Here is a 13,122-nt window from a genome sequence, read left to right on the forward strand (position 1 = left end):
CAATGGTAAGTTCATGGAGTCACACAATGAAAAATTATCTTCTTATCAGTACTTGTCTCTAGAATTAAAAGAGAATATTGAACCAGTGTTAATTAAATTTGGCAGTGAGATTATTACCAAGAAAATATTTAGCTTAAGAAAAATGTTCTTCTTTTAAGAGAGCAAGGTCGGTACGCCAATGTCTTCTAAAAGAGAATTTACAGAGAACCTTTGATTCCCATGATATCAAGATTTTAATGACTTCATCAAAGAAAAAAATGACTTTTAGTTTCAAGATGGCATCATAAATTCTGAAAGAGCTCTCTCTCCTATCTCCTAAATCCCAGTAAAATATAAAATGTCCAGAGAGACACACACCCGATTAAGTATGCAGTAGTGCTTTCAAACAGGAAAAAAATGACATCAGTGAACCAGATAGCTTTGAAAATTGTGTTGGATTAGATTTGCCACATGGCCTCCACAAAAATGTCCACTAAAAGAGAAGGGAGATAAGGGGAAAAAAAATTTAAATACATGTGATTTAAAAATTTTTTAAATTATATGCATAGCTTTTGTACATATTAATATAATGTACAGATATTATAATATTTTCAAATTCACTGCAGTACCAATGTGTAAGAATTGTTGAAAAAAGTAAAAAGTACACTTCTTCCTAGTTCAAAGCATTTTATTTTCCTCATCTGGGTACATATTGTTCACTATCATCTGCTCCTTCTTCAAGCTTCAGGCCACCAAATGCCAGTTTCCTGGCTCTCCAGAAAAACTATCATTTTCCACACTTAAAAAAAACCTTTAAACTTCTCTTTAAAAAGTTTTTTTACAGTAATTTACTCATCAGTGAGCCTTCATATGATTAAATAAAATATTTAAATCCTACCTAAAATATTGAGGTTTACTGACCAATATTGTGGAAGTGATCTTAAGGGACATCAAGTAGTCTTGTATACATAATCCAGACAGCTTCCTGACTTATTCCTGTTTCCCATCATCGAAGTCTAAGAAATACTGAAGTCGATTTTAATACATCTTGCTACACAATCAAAACATTCTGTGACAACAAAGAATGCCCATGTTCACAGCAGCATTATTCACACGAGCCAGAGGATGGAAGCAATCCAAATATCCATGTAAGGATGGGTGGATAAACAAAATGTAGTAGAGACATACAATGGAATATTATTTGACCTTAAAATGGAAGTAGCGACTTCCCTGGCCATCCAGTGGTTAAGACTTTGTCTTCCAATGCAGGGAATAAGGCTTTGATCCCTGGTGGAGGAACTAAGATCCCACATGGCTCAAGTTTTGGCAAAAAAAACCCCAAATAGTAAGAATTTAAAAAATGAAGCAGAAGCAATATTGTAAAAACTCCAATAAAGAATTTAAAAACGGTTCACAATAAAAAAAAAAAAAATCTTAAGAAAAAGGAAGTAAATTGATACATGCTACATTGTAGATGAAACTTGAGGACATTATCCTAAGTGAAATAAGCCAGTTAAAAAGGGGTAAGTACTATAAGTTTCCACTTATATAAGGTGGAAAATTCATAGAGACAAGTAGAAGGAGTTTGGAGAAGAGGGAAATGGAAAGTTGATGTTTAATTAGTAGAGAGTTTCACTTTTGCAACATGAAAAATTCTGTGGGTGGATGGTGGTGATGGTTGCAAACAAGATGAATGTACTTAATGCCACTGAGCTGTACATTTAAAAATGATGAAAATTATTTTTAAAAATCAATGAGAAAAAAAATGTATGTACCTATTTTTATTTTACCAGGTAGGCACTAACATATAGGACTCCCCACAGTAACTTTGGATCTTGACAAATCAGAATTATAGGAAAGGTCTCTTGGAAAGCCCCATCCCCCAATCCCTGAGACATAAATGGATGGGATTCCTAGAGAGCCCTGAGCAGCCTGTGAGGCAGCCAGGAGTGTGGAGAGGAGAAGCACGGCAAATAGAAAGTGAACACTGGTCCTAGGGTCACTCGCATTTTCCCCCAGGATGCTCTTCAGTGTGTCTCCTTACAATATAAAGTTTGGTGTTTGCCTGGTGGGTTCTAATCCCAACATTTTACAGAGCCAGCAGGAGAAGGGAGACATGGAGGCTGGATACCAAATATCTTGGAACCTTCCTGGAAAAAATCCCTTGCTTGGTCATCACACTCCTAACCAGAAATGACTTACTGCTTTTTCCAGAGGCTGGCTTGGGAATACTAGCAGGCTTGCAAGTTGTAAATAAATTGCTTATCTGTGGGTATTTCAGGAATGGTTTGAATATGTAATTGTAATGAGTTTGATAAGCTTCCGTGTTGAACTTATTGCTTGAAGTTGGCATTAACTTGCAAATGATTTAAATATTTGAAGCCTCTGAATTACGCTGGTTGAAAAACTGAGGGCTTGAAAACTATAAAAGTGAGCCCCCTCTGTAACACCACACTCCACGCTCACACGAATTTGTCACACACATCTATCCCTAGCTGATGTGACCTCTGAGAACACTGCCAGGCCACCTGTAAGAGGCCACATGGACCCTCCCAGGATGGAGTCAACCTCTTAAGCAGATTTGTCCAGACCGATAGCAGGAACCTGTTTCTATGGAAAAAAGCCCTGCTGATGACCATCTCTAAGTCAAGTGCAGGTAAACTTGTCATTCTTAAAAGCTCAATGACTCTCCAACACTTCATTGCAATGGGAGAAACAGCAAGCGGGATTATCCTGCCTTCCTCAACACACCTCTCCCTCCCCCGAACACACACATAAACCAAACATCCTACCTGCAGTTAGTTTGTGGAGCTTGGGCAACAAGTAGACTATTGGCTGTTACATCTGACTGTGCTAGAAGACATCCGGACACCAGGATTCTCAGAAAAGCAAAGCAGACATGGGTGGGAAGGGATGACTCAGCCGAACAGTGGACCCTCCCCACTTTGCACTGGCAAGTGATAGAAGATTTGGAATTTTTTTTAAATGTGGACCATTTTTAAAGTCTTTATTGAGCTTGTTACAATAAAGTTTGGTACAATATCGCTTCCGTTTTATGTTTTGGTTTTTGGCCTCGAGGCATGTGAGATCTTAGTTCCTCAACCAGGCATCCAACCTGTACCTCCTGCATTGGAGGCAAAGTCTTAACCACTGGATCACCAGGTAAGGCCCTGGAAGATGTGGATTTGGAAGCAAACTTCAGACATTCCAGCTGAAGCTCAGAGAGCCGCTGGCATAGTATTGGCCCGTCCTTGCCCCTCCCCCCGCCCCTTGGTAGCAGGGGCAACACCAAGCAAGACTAGGGCTGTGTCACCCAGTCTCTCTCTCTCTCTCTCTCACACACACACACACACACACACACAGTCACTTGCCTCACAAGAGGAAGCCTCAGCTGTTGGCATGTTTGTTCCACAAACCCCAAAAGGAAGCCTGCTGACAGCCCATTTCCGGACCAAGAATCAGCCTGAGGACCCTTGCAGGCACCCACAGCCCTGAGAAGTGGGGCGCATCTAACTGTGACTGACACAATTGCTGAGGAAGCTTACAACAGCTCTGAACGCTGATGGAGCTATATCTTGCTTAATAAAAACCAGCCGACAGTGAAGACCCATCACTGACCTTGGCAAATAGTACAACCTTTAAAATAGAAATACTGTACTCAATTATTTTGCAATGGGCTTAGCCACAGGTTTTACTTATTTCTTTGCTAACTGCTGAGTTTTGTGCCCTGTGGCTTCCTATTTCACCCTCCTGCTCTTCCTCTTCCTCCTTCTTCTTCAGCTTCTAGTACATCTGTGAGTATCTCTTTCAGAAAGTGGTTCCTGGATGGTAAACTTGCAGAATCTTTGCATGTCCAAATATATCTTGATTTTTGTTCCCATCATTTACTCAAAGATTAACTTAGTTGAGAATTCTGAATTCACAATAATTAAATGATAGGGTAATGGCATCTAGAAACTGGGTTCAAAATAATCTTTCCTTAGAATTTTGTCTTCTGTATTAGTGTTGCTGATGAGAACCACAGACTGATTTGATTACCAATTCCTTCCAGGTAATGTGTGTCTCATACTGTTCAACCCAAGCTTTGGGGATTTTCTGTCTATCCTTGGAATTCAGAAATTTCATGAGGATGTAGTTTTTCACCATTCTTGCCCAGCACTCATTGAGCCCTTTCAATTGGTAGATTTGAGCCTTTCTTCAGCAGAGACCTTTTTTCCTTTTGATTCATTGATTCTTTTGTTCTCTTGATTTTATTTATCTCTTCTGGAATGTATGGTAGGCAGCTTCTAAAAGTTTGCCTATAGCTTCCATGGCTCAGTATTTATTTTATTCTCATCATCTTCTTTGCATTTATTCACTGAATATGGAAGACGGCTCTAACGCAGTCTTCCTGTTCACAAGTTGGTCTTCATTCATCCCTATTCTGCTCTTCAGTCCATCCGTTGAAATACTTTTTATTTCCGCATTCATGTTTTTCCCAAGCATGAATTTTCAAGAACTCTTTCTTTTTATAGAATGCCTTTATTCCTGTAAATGGAACTTCTTGACATCCTCAAGTATACCAACTATTGTATTTTAACTTTCTTTTTTTGGCCATGCCCTCATGACACGCAGGATCTGGGTTCCCTGACCAGGGATCAAATCTGTGCCCCCTGCAGTGAAACCTCAGAGTTTTAACCACTGGACTGTCAGGGAAGCCCCCAACTGTGGTATTTTAAAGTTCTTTTCTTTCTTGATTAACACTGTCATCAGCAGGTCGTTCGTTATTTGTAGCATTGGATGACACTTCTGTTGGTTTTCCTCATCTGTTTCATGCTTTTTGAATGCCCGTTAGTTTTCACATGAGAGTTTCCTCTGTTTAGAATAAGAAGTTCTGATATATTTCCCAAGGCCAGGTGAGAATCCCCGCTTTCTTAGGAGTAAATAGAGCTTTGGTTACAGTGGTCCTAGCTCTATTGGTTTTGAGGGTGGAAGGGAAAAAGTGTACACTGGCTACGTTCTCTGGCTCTGGTGCCTTCTCTGGGAGCCTCAGGTATCATACCTCTCATCTTATTTGGTAAACAATAAGCTTTACTTAAAATTTTCACTTGGGGGAAAAAATTCAGGATCCACCACTTCTAAGGCAGAGAATGGGTGCAGATGTTTGCAGCTCATGAATTAATTACCAGCTCACCATCATATGAGTTCCTTCACCCTGTCCGTGATATCTCTGAACTTGAGGTTATTCTGGTGTTCCAAACAGAAAGTTCACTTTTTTGAAGAGCCGCCCTTTCTGCTTTCGTGGGTTGTAGATGCATTGGCTCTTTCATGTGTTTATTAATCTGATCACAATCAGCTTTATGTCTTACACAAATAACCTCTGTTTTGGTGCTCTGATAATACACTGCCTGGATTTCCAGTTCCACTTTTAGGTGATTCTGTTTTGTTTTCTCCTGTCTGTTTTTTTTGTTGTTTTTGTTGCTGTTGTTTTTGAAACTCAGGTATACTTTACATGGGATTCCCAGGTGGCACAATAGTAAAGAATCCATTTGCCAATGCAGGAGAGGCAGGAATTGCAAGTTCAATCCTTGAGTCAGGAAGATTCCCTGGAGTAGGAAATGGCAGCCCATGCTAGTATTTTTGCCTGGAAAATGGACAGAGGAGCCTGGTGAGCAACAGTCCATGGGGTCGCAGAGTCAGACACAACTGAGTGACTGCGCACACACGTAATTTACGTACAGTGAAATCCACAAACATTAAGTGTACATTTCTACTTCCAAAGTTTCCCTATAAGTGACTTTTCAGCATTTCATTGTCTGTCCTTCCCAATAGACTCAAGGCTGTGAATGCCATATTAAACAGCTATCCTTATATCTAGAACAACTCTTGGTACCTAGCAGGTATTCTACATGTTGCAAGAAGGAAGGAAGATTGGAGTCAGTCACTGTCTGTCCTCAGTTGCCGGTGGGTGTTAGTATTCAGCTCAGCTACTCATCCTTGGAGGAAGCCAATGTAGTCACCTCCCTACATGTCTCATTTCCTGCACATTCAAGGGCTCCATGGCTCCTGGATGATCTATCCCCAGGTGACTGTCTCCCACAGTGACTGTCTCCTGGACTCTGATGTCACCCCACATTGTACTGACTTGCTCCCACAGTGGTTTTCAAATGGGTATGAGCGAGAAACTTTGAGTCTGTGCCAAAGTGACTAATGGAAAAGGAAGCATGTATTAGCCAGTTCAAAAGATTTCTTATGCTTTGATTTTCTCTGGCAGGTTTGTGGAATAAACCCTAAGCACTCACAGGTAATTTTTTAAAATCAAATTATTCTTTGTCATCACGGCAGTTACTTCTTATGTATATCAATAATTTGCCAATATTGCATACTATTGGGCTGACAGGCCATAGACCTTAGATGCTCAGATAAAACACAGGTTGTCAAACATCATCTAAATCAAGTCACCTGCACCTGCCCAAACAGACTAGCTTTCCATATTACCCACTCACCAGCTGCTGTCAAAGTTCCTCTTTCCTGAGTCCCTCTGCTTAACTTCCCTGCTGTATACTACTTGGGAGACTTTTGGTTCACATGACTTCATATAACCCAAAACGTTGAAAGCAAAACTGGAAGTTGTTGACTCCCATAATCTGAGAGGTGCATTGACAGATCTGACTTAAGGTGTGACTTGACCAAACACAAACAGTGCCCCTGGAATCCAGTTTCTCTCTCAGCTCTGTTTGCTCTGTTCTTCAGGTTTTCACTGCATTACTGCATGATAGCTGCTGCAGATCAGTGCTTACATCATCTCAGCTTCAGATCGAATGGACAGAGAAAGCCTCTCTTCCCCAGAAGTGACACAAAAGCCTCGAAACTTTTTCTCCCTTGGGACAGAGGTACCCATAGCCACGCCATGGTCCTGGATAATAGGATCAATAAATAGCCTAGAGCTACCAGAGCTCAGCCTGAATGTGGGGTCAGCCTCACCCGAACCCCAAGGACTGAGCCAGCAAGGAGGGATTCATGATACAGGGTAACATTTTTATCAGCAGAGTAAATGGTGCCAGGCAGCAAGAACAGTAGGTATGACTATAAGTTGTGAGCACAGTGGCTCTTCAGAACCCCTCCCTTCTCAACTTAACAGATCTGCCTTTTCACAAATCATAGCTTATCTGAGCTGGACTCCCTCTCCTTATGGCATTCTAGGATGTAGCTTTGAGTCTCACCATTCTGGGTAACCACTTTGTGTTTTATTATTGTTGTTTTAAACTTTATCTACCTAAAGAGTTATTTATGCCCCAGACTGAACACAGTACTTGGGGACTGGTTTGACTAGTGTAGAATCAAGTGGATCTTTTCCCCACAGGTCCTAATAATAAATCCTTGTAATAGACTCACATTTTGTATAACTCAAGTGTACAACCTTAAATGCATACCCATTACATTGTTGGGTGCAGTTCATTACACTTACCTCTGGTCTTTTAGAACACAATGACTCCAGAATACCCTAGAAATGGCCTTCTAGCTCCCAGTACCTGTCTAGGGTGGCCTAAGGGAGAGGTTCCAGGCAAGGAGACTCCATGGCTTCCCTCAACCACCCACCGCATTTGTAGCCTCTGCCAAGATGCAGGAAGGACTGTGGCTTCTAGATCAGTCGAGTTTTTAAGAAGCATTTCTCTGCCCTAAACAAAATACTTTGGGGCATGGGGGAGCCTCACATTAGGGGGCCTTTCAGCTGCCCAGAACAAGAAAGAAACCATTAAGGAGGAAGCCTTTAAACTAGACCCTAAAAGATGAGTAGATTTTCAAAAGATGAAAACAGAGACCCAAAGGAAAATACAAGACAGACAAAAAAGAGTTTTTCTCTGAAAAAAAAAAAAAAATCGCAAAGAAATTTGCTAAGGGTTGGAGATACTCAGAGAAGAAAGTCAGAAATTGAAAGGAGGGTCTTTCCTGGTGGGTCCAGTGGTTGAGAATTCACCTTCCAGTGCAGGGGGGTGTGAGTTCAATCCCTGGTGGAAGAGCCAGGATCCCACATACCTCAGGGCCAAAAAAACAGAACATAAACAACAGAAGCAATATTGTGGCAAATGTAATAAAGACTTTGAAGGTGGTCCACATTAATAAAGAAAAAACAAATTGAAAGGAAACTCCTGCTCATGCCCAGCCCTAAGCCTCCAGGCTCTCAAAGACTTTCCCCAGGAAGTGTCTCCCAGCCAGGATGCTCTTTAATTATAGCAAGAAGAGCACCCCCACTCTGAACCCCACTTTTCAGAGGGTCCTGCCAATTACAAACATTTTCTCAAAAATTAAATTTATTAATGCACATAATAATCCTTTCTGGTTCATCATCTGATTATGAAAGTCATATGAATGAATTAAGGAACTTTTTTTTTTAACCTTTGAGAAATAAACAAGTCTTTATTAGGCTCAGGTGAGGACCCTGAAAGTCTTGAGGACGCCTGCGTATTCGTCAGTTTTCTTCTCCACGTTCTTTTCAGGCTGTTTCCGTAGCCTCGTGAGCTGTTCTTCCTTCCTGTAACCGATCTTTACCTACTGCTACTTCTCCTCCAGTGGGGCTGCCACTGCCAACCTGTGAGCTAGACACCCGGGGGGAAGCAAACTTTCACACAAGCTTTGCACAAACGGCCTTGAGGGCAACAAAAGCCACTCTTTGCTTTTCCTGGTCAGAGGGCAGTGGGGTCCCATCAAACACCTTGAGGGCTCAGGGTGGCCAGGCATCACTTGGTTTGGGGGAAGGCCTACCACGCACCCTCCAAAAGATGCAGCTCAGAAGTGGCAGCGGCTGCGGATGGGTTGGTGTTCATCCGCTTGCAGAGGAAGATCAGGGATTTTACCTTGTTTCTGCAGAACTGTCAGAAATGTTGGTGCCCTCACAGCACACGTCCACCACCTCCCAGCCCAGCGGTACCTGCTTGATCGTGAAGGGCGTCCGGTTGCCCAGGGAGATGGACAGAGCCATCAGCCTAGGACCAACCCTCTGCCACCTTGGGCATCCGCCTGGGAAAGGTAAAACATTTTAATACAGAGAAGTTACAAGGAAGACAAGGAAAAAAAAAAAGACTTGGCAAAAACCTGAAAATTAATTTATCAAAAATCACTCAGGGACTTCCCTGGTGGCGCAGTAGATAAGAATATGCCTACCAATGCAGAGGACAGGGTTTGGAATCTTCCGTGGTGCTGGAAGGTTCCACATGCCCCAGAGCAACTAAGAACTGGGGCCACCACTGCTGAGCCTGTGCGCCTAGAGTTTGAGCTCCACAAGAGAAACCACAAGGAAGGAAGAGTAGCCCCTGCTCACCACAAACTAGAGAAAGCCCGAGAAAAGCAAGGAAGACCCAGGGTGGCCGAAAAATAAAGTCGTTAAGTTAAAAATCGCTCAGCCTTCTTAGCAATTTGTAACTCGAAATATCCACTCCCATGATCAACCCCACCCAGACTCAGGAAATGTTTCTCCACTTCTCTTGCCTCACGTTATTGAAACACAATGTTGCAGCTTCTAAATGCCCCAGGAGTTTCTCATTGGGTCACTGCTGACATCAGAGGTAGATGCTTCCAAGGGTAGGGAGGTTTGAGAACTGAAAGAACATAAAAGAGACAGAACACAGATTAATTTATTAAATCCCTTCTCTGTAATAGTTCAGATGTAACAGATTTTTTCATGATGAAATACCATTTTCCAGCAGTGCTGAGGGTCCACTATCTGTTTTTCTTCAAGTTATAGCTAATCCATGGCTCACCAGTTTGCAGTTTTGCAACCATTGCCCCTGACTGTTGAGGAACATTTTGCAACATTAAGAATTCATGTGACTTTGAATTTTGTAAACATATTGGTCTACATCTAAAGTATGTGAAGCATGATCCCAGTTCTTTACTGTTGGTAACTGAGTATTAAAGGCTGGAACTGTGACTAGTTTTATTTTTATAGATTTATTTTTTAGATTTCATAGGCTTAATCAAATCTTTACAAAATTAAAAGTCAGAGGGAGAGGATGTTGTTCATGTTGTTGTATGGGAGAAACCAACAGAACATTGTAAAGTCATTATCCTCCAGTTAAAAATAAAAATTTTTAAAAATAAAACTACAAAAAGTTGTCAGCTTTATTTAAATAATTTTAATATCAAGTGTTGATATTATTCCATCATAATTTGTATTTACTATTGATTTTAAAGAAAGAGTTTGTTTTCGAAGACCATTTCTTAAATTATATTCAAATAATTTAAAATTTTGATTTACTGTTTTTGATAAAACATATTCAAATTTTGTACCCTGTGAACACAATAACATTTTATTTTTAATGCTTCAGGATTAAATCAGACCCACCACCTGGTTTTGTTTTGTAAGTAAAATTTTATTGGCACACAGCCATGTCACTCATCACCTACAAGTTGTCTATGGCTGCTTTCTTATTCTGGGCTTCCCTTGTGGCTCAGCTGGTAAAGAATCAGCCTGCAATGTGGGAGACCTGGATTCAATCCCTGGGTTGGGGAAATCCCCTGGAGAAGGGAAAGACTACCCACTCCACTCTTCAAGCCTGAAGAATTCCATGGACGGTATAGTCCGTGGGATCTCAAAGAGTCAGACACGACATTCTAGTGGCTGTGCTGTGCTTAGTAGCTCAGTCATGTCCGACTCTTTGCGACCCCCTGGACAGCAGCCCGCCAGGCTCCTCTGTCCATGGGGATTCTCCAGGCAAAGATACTGGAGTGTGTTGCCACGCCCTCCTCCAGGGAATCTTCCCAACCCAGGGATCAAACCCAGGTCTCCCACATTGCAGGCAGATTCTTTACTGTTTGAGCCACCAGTGAAGCCCATTCTAGTGGCAGAGTTGAGTAATTTTCAAAGAAACCATATGGCCCACAAAACCTAAAATTTTTACTATGTGATCCTCCATAGAAAAAGTTTGTCAACCTCTGCTTTGGATGTTTACTGTCAAGACTGTACAAATTATGAGAAAATCTTTAGTATGTCAATATAATTTTGCTAAAATGAATAGAAAAACATGGGGTACATATATGTATCTTATAAACTGTGTATGTCTTTATTCAATGACTCATCCAAACATCACTGGCTACTCAACAGAACACCCAGACATGCACAGTAATAATTAAATTCTGTCATCTTAACAGTCTGCCAACTTTCAGCTGTATAAAAGTCAGAGTGTTTGCCATATTTTTCAACTTTGTAGGGAGACATATTATTCAATATGGGGCATGTTTACTCTTGCTTCAGGCTCTGCAAATATAGGGTTGGTGGGGACTACCAGCCTCTGCTGTGAACGCTGCCTGTGTTCTGAGGTTCTGAGGGCTGGGCCTGGATGCAGGAGCATGGGAGATGGACGTGCTGCTTTTTTTTTTTTAAATCTTTGGCAGCCTGTGGGCGCTTAGTTCCCCAGCCAGGGATCGAACCCATGCCCCCGCATTGGCAGTGCATGCAGAGCCTTAACCACTGGACCACTATGGAAAGCCCTGACCCTGTGGCTTTGATGATAGTTTGTATGGAGGGAGCAGGGTTGCATGGCTGCTAGGATGTTTGGACAGACACAATACCTCCAGTGTCTCCTCTCCCCTTCTGCATCAGACCACGTGGGACCAGCTTTGACCCTAGAAGCCCATGTGAGCTTCCCGGCCAGGTGAGTGGGTGGCTTGGCCCCGGGAAGAACTCCTGAGGGATCGTCAGCACAGAGACAGCCCTCTCGCCCACACCAGCAGCTCTGCGTTTCCTCCCACCACTGTGGTCTCCTGGCAGCTGTCCAGACTCCGCTCTGCCTGCCCCAGCAGAACCTCTGTGCCCACAAGAGCCGTTGGGGCCTGTGGTGACCATGCCACTCAAAATGTCAGGCTGGTGCTCAGGGCCCATCCGTCGTGGGGGTGGCAACTGATCACAAAATGCCGCAAACCTTTCCTTCACTGCCAGATTTAGCAACTGAAAGTATAGGATTATTGTTGTTCAGTCACTCAGTTGTGTCTGACTCTTTGCGACCCCCTGGATTGAAGCACACCAGTCTTCCCTGTCCTTCAGCATCTCCCAGAGCTTGCTCAAACTCATGTCATTGAGTCTGTGATGCCATCCCACCATCTCATCCTCTGTCGTCTCCTTCTCCTCCTGCCTTCAGTCTTTTCCCAGCATCAGGGTTTTTTCTAATGAGTCAGTTCTTTGCATCAGGTGGCCAAAGTATTGGAGCTTCAGCTTCAGCATCAGTCCTTCCAATGAATATTCAGGACTGATTTCCTTTAGGATTGACTGGTTGGATCTCCTTGCAGTCCAAGGAGCTCAAGAGTCTTCTCCAACACTACAGTTCAAAAGCATCAATGCTTTGGCACTCAGCTTTCTTTACGGTCCAACTCTCACATCCATACATGACTGCTGGAAAAACCATAGCTTTGACTAGATGGACCTTTGTCAGCAAAGTAACGTCTCTGCTTTTTACTATGTTGTTTAGGTTGGTCATAGCTTTTCTTCCAAGGAGCAAGCATCTTTTAATTTCATGGCTGCAGTCACTGTCTGCAGTGATTTTGGAGGCCAAGAAAATAAAGTCTGTCACTGTTTCCATTGTTTCCCATCTATCTCCTATGAAGTGATGGGACCAGATGCCATGATCTTAGCTTTTTGAATGTTGAATTTTAGGCCAGCTTTTTCACTCTTCTCTTTCACTTTCATCAAGAAGTTCTTTAGTTCCTCTTTGCTTTCTGCCATAAGAGTGGTGTCATCTGCATATTCAAGGTTATTGATATTTCTCCCAGCAATCTTGATTCCAGCTTATGCTTCATCCAGCTCGGCATTTTGCATGATGTACTCTACATATAAGTTAAATAAGCAGGGTGATGATATACAGCCTTGATGTACTCCTTTCCCAATTTAGAACCAGTCCGTTGTTTCATGTTCGGTTCTAACTGTTGCTTCCTGGCCTGCACACAAGTTTCCCAGGAGGCAGGTGAGGTGGTCTGGTATTTCCATCCCTTTTCCACAGATTTAGCAAATGAAAACATAGAATACCCAGTTAAATCTGAATTTCATATCAACAACAAATACTGTTTCAGTATATGTATGACCCATGCACTCATCATGCACACTATGATATAAATATCTCATGCCATAATATTGTATAATATTATTATTATAATATTAATATATTAATATAATAT

At 42.1% G+C, this 13,122-nt stretch overlaps 1 long non-coding RNA gene across 1 annotated transcript; it reads right to left on the reverse strand.

The window, feature by feature from the left end:
* Positions 1–8,342: 8,342 nt before the first annotated feature.
* Positions 8,343–12,551, reverse strand: LOC145520409 (uncharacterized). Its single transcript, XR_014064452.1, has 4 exons — positions 11,527–12,551; positions 9,445–9,554; positions 8,814–8,976; positions 8,343–8,555 (listed from the first exon to the last, which is right to left on the reverse strand). It is a non-coding gene; the product is annotated as an uncharacterized LOC145520409 (long non-coding RNA).
* Positions 12,552–13,122: the final 571 nt, after the last annotated feature.

Source organism: Giraffa tippelskirchi, chromosome 1, assembly GCF_054371585.1.
Source record: "Giraffa tippelskirchi isolate mGirTip1 chromosome 1, T2T-mGirTip1v1.2.pri, whole genome shotgun sequence".
Classification (NCBI taxonomy): Eukaryota; Metazoa; Chordata; class Mammalia; order Artiodactyla; family Giraffidae; genus Giraffa; species Giraffa tippelskirchi.